Raw genomic sequence first — 9,656 nt, 5'->3', positions numbered from 1 at the left:
TTCATAGGTCAACACTCAATCACTGAGCCATGCCAGCCAGGCTAAAGTTGTTCATGTTAATGAAACAAAAATTAATAGTCTCCAAGTTAAATTTCACAAAATGGAATCATGGCCTCTGATTTAACTTTGTGGGGGAATTTAGGGGGGAACCCCAGTATCATATTATTTCTGACCATAAACACAAATAAAAATCACTACCAATACAAATAATAAGGAAATAAACACATAGTTATTTATATCTTGGGTTCCACAACATACTGTGATTTAACAATATACTGTACACTGTGATTTAACTCTTTTACAGTAATTCCTATTTTTTCTAAAATAACAAATTAATAAAAAGATGAATTTCCAAAATTTCAGGTAATTTAATAACTAATGATTTTAATGACACTTACTATAGTGTCACAAGATGAAAAACCCAAATGTTTACTGTGTCATTTAGCAAAGAAAGGATAAGGGAGAATGCTCTGCTACTCCATCCTGGACCCAGTTTCTGATCATCCACTCAGTTTCAATGCTTCCAAGTTATCAGTTCGCTCTACTCAGCCTCCCCCAACTCTTAAGTCCTTTTGCCTTAAGAGATGAGTTTCCTTTCTGTCGATTAATCCTAATTTTCCAGAAAACTCTGATTTTTCTGACTTCACATGATTCTAATCCATCTACACTAATAAAAGAGAAAGATGTAAATTGACTGTACCTTCACAATGCCCACCAGCCAATCAGGAGTGAGTATACAAATTAACCCAAAAAGATGGCGAGTTAATTTGCATACACAGGCACTGAGCGGCCAGGGTGGGATACCTGCATTGTCGCCATGGCGACAACGCAGGTGTTCCGCACCACCCCAGCCGCTCAGGGTCTCTGGGCAGCATGGGAAGGCGGAAAGGCGGCTCCAGCCAAAGCAAAGGCGGTGCCGGCAGCCAGGGGAAGGAAGGCCCATTCTTGCACAAATCTTCGTGCATCAGGCCTCTAGTTTTAAATGAAAGAAAATTCTATAATGCTTATATTTATATTTAATCTTGCTTTAATTACTAGTCAGCACAAAAAGGTGAGCAAAGGCCATAAAACATGAATTTTTTTAAAAAAAGAGAATAGCATTGGAAGATTTCTTGGAAGTTGGTCCAGGCATTTTCATATCTATTACATATAAGGACTGTCAAACTCAGCAGATCACAGTTATTCATAAAGAATTGAGACTCTTGCTTATCACTGACTTTGGCAGAAGTACCTTTGTATATTCCTCCCTTGTAATTGCACAGCCCTTCAATTACAGGCAATGAGTGTGCCCACAGAGCAGAATAGACATTTTATAAACATTTTATGATAAAAAGGAGAGCATCACAATCCAGCTTTACCAAATTCTAAAACACCCCCTCCTTTGCCCATGGATTACTTTGTATACATCTCTGAAACATCTGAAAAATACCTTTCTGTGACTTCCTAGGCTGTAAGGAATGAACACTTTTAGATACATTACAATCATCTCTAGTAGACTTTGAAATCTTTCTTCCATTAACATTAACTGAATGTTTCAACTGGATCTTTAAAAAAAGGTTGCCAATTTTCATTTTTTGGGCCTCTCTGAGGTTTGGAATGCTCTATATAAGCTTGTCATTTTAAGTTCCTATTTTTGGAATTATGTCTCTGTTCATCTAGCAATTTGTCTGGAGGTGAGGGTGTAGCACATAACTGATATTCATGTGGGGATCCTTTCTGCTGGCTTACCTTCATTTGTTCTTTATCAGCCTCTTTTTGAATCTTTAATAACCTGTCCTGTTCTTCTTGTTTATGTCTCTCAAAAAGTAAATGTTCCAAATCTAACAGTTGTGGGGTACAGCTGGTTAATGTTTCTGTTTCCTCTTGGTCTGAGGAAGAGTCAGAGGACATTTTCTTCTTTCTGCAGAAAAGCATGGATCACTGACTGCTTCAAATGAAGACTCTTGGTTTTTTCTTTTGGAAATACTTTCTTCACTGATCAGTAGGACAAGATTTTTCATTTTCTGTCTCAACTGTGTTATTTCCAATTACCTGTGTCATAGCTGACATAGTACACCCACTCTCTGTTTTGCCACAAGGCTTAACTACAGCTTTTCTAGAGTGGGAAACTCTGGCTTCAGGTCTCTCATGATTTATGACACATAATTCTTTATCCTGATTGCTTGGTCTCATCTTGACTTCTCCTTCAAGACACCATTCTGTACCACTGGCGCATAATTGGCACATAGGTGACTCTATTGATGACTTTGCACCTTGTTCTTGAATTGCAAGGCATATTTGCGGAGAAAGTGTTGGCATGTCTTCCTCAATGTCTTGGCTCTTTACACATCGCTACTGTCATGGAGTTTCCTTAGACATGGAGTTTTTCTTACCTTGTTGTGCAACTTCAGACTGTGATGCTGACCCAAATTGAGATTTAGGTGACAAATATTTCTGAATATCTCCAGTATTTGTTTGTTTGCTTTTAGTTTACTTTTGCAGCTTGCTTGAGACTGGATAAGATTTTCTGGAATTCGTGTGAGAAGCCAAGACTTTTTCCTCATAGAAACTGTTAATATTAATGCTTAGCTTTCTTGCCATTCTTCATCACTTTTTTGCTGTTCTTCCATTTCTCTTCTCCTTTTTTCTGCCTTTTTTCTTCTTCCTCCTCCTCTGCCAATAGTTTTTGTATGTACTCTTCACTGGCTTTGTTTGCTTCTTCCTCATTGGTCCCTCCCTGTGCCTCCACCTTGCTTATCTCCTCTTCATTTTCTCTTTTCAATTCTTCAGGTTTACTTAACAGATGAACTGGCTGATAAGTCATCAACAATTTCTTCCCATACTTATCCAGAGGCTATAAGCTTGCATGCCTTTGAATAGTGTTTTTGAATCATCGCCACAGTTCCTTATTGATGAGAGACTTTCTTCAGGTATGGTACCTGGTCCACGAAGAGACCCAGTGGCAACAGAAGGAACAGCATGAGTTTGCCTTTTCGACAGTCGATTGGAAGCATGCATTACTGATCATGTGATTACAAGGCAGTGTTACCAGCTCAATCAAGATTACCATGTAGATCCTGCACTGGCATTCTGACAAGGAAGAGATAGATGGCTTCTTTAGGTACAGCCATTTTAATATGCAGGTGAGGATGGTCCCTTAGCTGCTGAGGGGGCAGCCGCCGGGCCATGTTTGGAGAAGGACCTTTTTTTACATATATCTGTCCAGTTTTTCCAGCACCATTTATTGAAGACACTGTATTTTCCCCATTGTACATTCTTGCTTCCTTTTTCACAGATTGGTTATTTAAGTGAGGGTGTTATAATAATGTTATGATCATAAGGAAACCCCTCTAATGTGTGGAAATAATTATTGTGTGAAATAATTAATGTGTGAAATGTTTGCTGTGTGAAGACCCCAATACTCTGTAACTTCCAAAATGTAGTGAACACCCCACTATCTTGATGTGAATGCCCTAAGCCCTTAAAGCGTAAACACCCTGCTCCTAGCAAAGGCACACCGTCTGGCCCACACTGATAAGACACAAGTTGTTTACCACCGGCTATATAAGCATCAGATTTTTCTTCAGTGACTGTCTCCTGCCTAATGAGAGGAGGACTCCATGTCACTCCATGAAACAAGCCCCTGATTGGCTGCTCTGCTATGAGAGCCTGAACCAACTGCGGCCGCCTGTCTGTCTCCATCTTTGTCGTCCATCTTTCGGTGTGCATCGCCAGGTGGCCTTTGCTGGAGCCTAGGACCCACTAGGAATAGGTAAATAAACCTTGTGTGACTGCATACTAATTCTGTCTTGTGTGTTCATGTGTTCCGGTTCGGCTCAGCTGTCTAGACATTGAAGTACCAGGGGATAGGCCGTTATTGCTGACTCCTGGTCACCTGCATTTGTCCCACTAACACAGATAACTAATTAATTGGGGCTTAATTGGGACAGAGGGTTTATTTCTAGGCTCTCTATTCTGTTCCATTGATCTAAGTGTCTGTTTTTGTGCCAGTGCCATACTCTTATTACTATAGCTTTGTAGTATAGTTTGAAATCAGGAAGCACGATATCTCCAACTTTGTTCTTTCTCAAGATTGCTTTGGCTATTCAGGTTCTTCTATGGTTCCATATATATGTTAGGATAATTTGTTCTAGTTCTGTGAAAAATATCATTGGTATTTTGATAGGGGTTGCATTAAATCTGTAGATTGATTGGGGTAATATGAACATTTTAATTATATTAATTCTTCCTATCCATATGCACGGTATATGCTTCCAATTATTTGGGGTTTTTTGTTTAATTTCTGTCATCCATGTCTATAGTTTTAGAAGTTCAGGTCTGTTACCTCCTTGGTTAAATTTATTCCTAAGTATTTTATTGTTTTTGATATAACTGTAGTTGGGATTGTTTTCTTAATTTATCTTTCTGATAGTTTTTTATTAGTGTATAAAGTAAAACAGATTTCAGAATATTAACTTTGTATCCTACTGAATTCATGTATTAGTTCTAATATAGTGTTTTCTACAGAACAAGTTTTAATTGTAAAAATAATTTAAAATACAGAAGAGTTTTCATCCATTTCCCACATCACAATAAATACTTTTATAACGTTCAACACACTGTTCAAAACCTCAGACAAATCAGTAAAGTAAAAATATCCTTTAGGAAGCTTTGCTCAAATTTTTGTAACTGTTATTAGAAGACCAGGGGTGAGGGTGAGGGTGAGGGTGAGTGTGAACTCATCCACAGTGGTTTTAAATCCGAAAAATGAATTTTGTTATTAACTCTAGCAGAATTAAAAAGAAAAAATGACCATCTTATTAAGATAAGGTGATAATGGTAGATACCATTTCAAATTAGAAATACCAAAAGACATATTTGTGGATTTGAAAAAACATAAGTGAATCAACATGTCTACACCTATGAAAATCTTTAGTCTATGAGTTAATATATACTATACTTTTCTGATATTGAAACTTAAAACTTGATAATATTGACTGCTAAACATGCAAGGTTTTGTTCTGGATTTTGTACAGAAAACAAAAATTTTCTCCAGTGGCTTGGTTGAATGCTACTATTCATGCACCAATGACAGCACGATACTATTTCCATCATTTTTCTTCAAGTAGTTGAGTTGATTAGAGGTTTGAGCATTAGGAATACATCTGTTCAGGTATTCAAGACTCAAATGGTTCACTTGTTTACTGACAGAGAACTTGAGAGAGAGAGAGATAATATCACTAGGAACCTGCCTTGTGCACATTACATCCTATTTCTTGATAATTCTGAAAAGAGAGTGTCCAGGATATCTATTCCTGCTATGTTTGGGGCTTTTGTCGGGTGTGCAGGGGGATTCAATGTGATCATGTACATAGACATAGTCAAGCAGAAGTTCATGCTTCACATTTCTATAACTTTGCTACTCTAAGGTGATGAATTTCTATATTGACTTAAAAGTTTTTTCACATCATTATCTTAAATCATAAGTGACACTTTAATCTTTAAAGTCAAAATGTTGAGAGATGGATGTTTGAAATTTGTAATAAAAGATAGTGGCCAGTGAGGCATGTAGAACAGCTTGTAATTAATGAAATTTTTCACTCTACTCAGATAAGTTGTTAAGAATAGAATTAAGTCTAGCCAGCATGATTTAGTGGTTGAGCATCTACTTATGAACCAGGAGGTCATGGTTCGATTCCCAGTTGGAACATATGCCCGAGTTATGGGCTCAAACCCCAGTGTGGGACATGCAAGAGGCAGCAAATCAATGGTTCTCTTTCATCATTGATGTTTCTATCTCTCTCTCCCTTTCCCTTCCTCTCTGAAATCAATAAATAAATATATATACATATATTTTTAAAAAAGAATAGAATTAAAAGAACATAAAACTGCAATGACAATGACTTTATTACAAAAGAAAAATGGAACTATGGTGATATTTAAAGAATAATCATAGAAGAGTACTTTATTACAAATATACATACCACTGTAGAGATTGTTCTTTTAGCTGTCCTAGGCTATTGCTCAGCTGAACTAATAAGTCTGAACTGTTTCTAATTCCTGTGTAAAGATGAAGGTATTGGAAACTTATCATGAATACTAAAGAAGAAATATATGCACTAGGGAAAATGCACCTGTGCATTGCTATTCGCTGTCTGACTCTCTAACTGCCACCATTAATATTTTTTGTGTTTCTCACAGCTGTCAGAATGTGCTGCCTTCTGCTTTATTCTCAGAGCCTAAACACATCTTTTCAAGCTTCCTGGTTTGCATACTAATGTTCAACCAAGGCATATTACTCACTCTGATTTTGATCTTATCAAAGGCAGGACAAGGATTTTAAATGCTACAACCATTCATGCTAATTAGAACTATTTAACAGCCAGCTTTAGCTTTCTCAAAGATTAAGGCTTAAATAATAAATAGGCACAAAAAAATTTTAAATTTCACATTTGTTTATTTTATGTTTCAAACCCAATTAGGCACTATTTTCAATAATCAGAAATCAGAGAATATACCATTTACACAAGATATGATCACAGGGGTTTCAAGCCAAATGCTACTATGGAGATCATTTAGCACCACTTCCTAATTTCATGAATTAGGAAGCTTGGAAGAAGTTAGAAGTCCTAACCAAAGCCACACTGTGAGTTAATGGCAGAGTCAGGATTTAAAATCATGCTTTTCTATCTCCTTGCCACACAATATAAGCTAAGACCAAACAGAAGAAAAAAAAATTAGAGCACTTAAAAGATAGTTTTCAATTGCCTTGTTCTATATAGAAGCTCCTTTCAAGTCATAATGATCATTTTTTCTTCTTTACAAGCTTTGTGCTTGTGCTTTCTTTTTTAATTGATGTCAGAGAGGAAGGGAATCTAACCATGACCTCCTGGATCCTAAGTGGATGCTTAACCACTGAACCACACCAGCCACACTGCAGTAAGAATTTTAAGCCTTACCCCATCAGAAAACTGTAATTGATTAATGTGCCACTTCTCAAAATATCACACTATCCTAGTGTGGCCTTTTGCCACTTTAATTGAACTACTGATCATCTCAATACTTATAGCGGTATGGCTTTCCATACCAAACTTTCTTCAAAAGCTATGACCTTATACAAACAAATATATAGAATTTTAATTAGCTCACCATTATTTAAATCATTTAGCCCACTTGGAGGCTTACAACTTACCCTTAAGCCATCTTGATAAAGTATACACACAGATTTCCACGTGCATTGACCTCTACAATCTTGAAACACAAATTAGGTAAGGATCAAATATAAAGGACATATTGAGCATGTTTTCTGATTTAATCATGTAGAATGTCTACATGTAAAAGAGAAGGCAACATATGAGGTTAAGCTGCTTTAAAAGGATTTATGAAATATGTTCAAATTAATGATTTTGTAATTAGAATATGCTAAATCAATTGTTAATAAGAGGCTGATGAGAGTGTGAATATTCTACAAGATATGGGCAAATTTATAGCTAAGTATTGTTAAATGGAAGCTATTTTCAGCTATGAAGACTCTCAGATTAAAGAGGTTATTAATTTCATATATCATGCATTAACTGGAAATTTGGAAGTCAGTAGAAAATTGCCAAACTAGGAGAAGCAAAATAAATGCCCTATATTAGTAAACAGGCTAATAAAATGATTTCAGAGGATATGTCACTACTTCATTAGATTGAACTACTTAGAATTATATATGCAAAACACAAATGCATCAATGAAAAATAAGACTTGAGAAAAAAAGAAAAGAGGAAGAACCCACAAGTAAAATACAAGTTGGGTAATTGTTTACTGTATACTTAAAAGATGTGAGAATCTATACATTTTGTGTTTGCCTTTTGATCTGTTCTCTGTGAGACATGAAAGGAAGTAGAATTTTCACTTCCATTTTAAAGGAAACTTGGAAAGCCCTAGCCAGTTTGGCTCAGTGGATAGAGCATTGGCCTGCAGACTGAAGGGTCCTGGGTTCAATTCCGGTCAAGGGCACATGCCCGGGTTGCGGACTTGATCCCCAGTAGAGGGCATGCAGGAGGCAGCCAATCAATGATTCTCTCTTATCATTGGTGTTTCTATCTCTCTCTCTCTCTCCCTTCCTCTCTGAAATCAATTTAAAAAAAAAAAAAAAGAATAAAGGAAACTTAGAGAAACAAGAGAAGTATAAAATCCTTGTTCTAAGACTAAATTATGTTCTTAGATATCAAGGTTATGAGAACCAGAATAAGAATAGCTATTAAACTTTCTGCATCAAACTCATATAATCCCTGTATTTATTTTCACAGTCAATATACAATGAAAATCAACAGTCTCCTCTGTTTTGACTGCGGAAAGAGGGCAATAAGCAGAAACCTTTAGTTGGAAGAGAACCATGGCCTATAAATTCAAAGTGCTTTTGTATATTAATCTCTACCTTCTTAATCATCAAATTAATCTTGTAAAGAATCTCAGAAATACAGAAATATCAAATGACTTAATTACTGTATTAAGTCAGCATCAAGGATTATATCCTAAACACAAAGACAAATGAGAAAAGAGTTCTGGCCCCAGGTTTTTCCTATCATATACTTGGCAAACAATCATAAGATATACATAAGTTTGTTTGCATAATAGGGTAGCAAAGAATAGATACCTTTAAATGAAACAGTCATTTAACAATATGGCATTTCCTTTAAAAAAATGAAAAATCAGCTTCAATTCATTTCACTGTACTGATTTCTAAGATGAAGACAAAGACCCAATGAGACTTCTTTCGCTTAGAAAAAAAAGTGTCCTTTTTAAAAAAAAAAATTGACATGGAATCAGACTTCAGACAGAGGTGGGTCTCTGGAGGCTCTTAGTCTTAGCCTGATCTACTTCAGGGTCCGCAGCTAGGAAAAGCAGACCTTGGTGCACATCTTGGTTCATTCCAAAGGCATCCAGCCCCAGCAGAGGGAGCCACAAGCTAAGGATTGCTGATATCTCCAAACAGGGTACTCAGGGCCAGTCAGAAACAGCATCTGACACTCTCTTGCACTAGAGATTGGGAGTCATAGCAGACCTACCTAGTACAAAGACACAAACCCAAACAGGCAGGCAAAATGGGGAGACAAAAAAATCATCCCCAAATGAAAGAATAAGAGAATTCTCCAATAAAAGAGCAAAATGAAATGTAAATAATAAATTTATCAGACATAGAGTTCAGCATAATGATGGCAAGGATGCTCAACAGCATGAGAAAAGATATAGTAGGTATGAAGAATGACAGCATTTAATAAAGAACACAGTGTAAGGAATACACAGTAGACAAGGGGAAACCGGGGATTGAATCAATGAATTAGAAGACAAGGGAGAAAAAACTCAATCAATCATTAAATCAAAACAAAAAAAAACAATTAAAAAAATAGGAGGACAGCTTAAGGAAGCTGTGATACAACATAAAACATAACAATATTCACATCATAGAAGAGCAGAAGTGAAAGAAAGTGAGCAAGGGAGAGAGAATGTGTTTGAAGAAATAATAGCAGAAAACTTCCCTAACCTGGTAAAGGAAAAAGGCATACAAGTCCAGGAGGCACAGAGAGTCCCAAACAAGAAGATCCCAAACAGGCCCATGCCTTGACCCATCATAATTAAAACACCAAAAATTAAAGACAAAGAGAGCATCTTAAAAGTGGCAAGAGAAAAGG

General features: G+C 36.4%; 1 pseudogene; it reads right to left on the bottom strand.

Moving 5' to 3' along the window:
- Positions 1–1,364: 1,364 nt before the first annotated feature.
- LOC139013224 (E3 ubiquitin-protein ligase RNF168-like) overlaps positions 1,365–9,656 on the bottom strand; it is a 175,872-nt pseudogene continuing 167,580 nt past the window's right edge.

Source organism: Myotis yumanensis, unplaced genomic scaffold (assembly GCF_028538775.1).
Source record: "Myotis yumanensis isolate MYYU_CA2020_CCGP unplaced genomic scaffold, mMyoYum1.0.hap1 SCAF_1, whole genome shotgun sequence".
Classification (NCBI taxonomy): domain Eukaryota; kingdom Metazoa; phylum Chordata; class Mammalia; order Chiroptera; family Vespertilionidae; genus Myotis; species Myotis yumanensis.
This window is presented reverse-complemented; position numbering and strand designations above follow the sequence as displayed.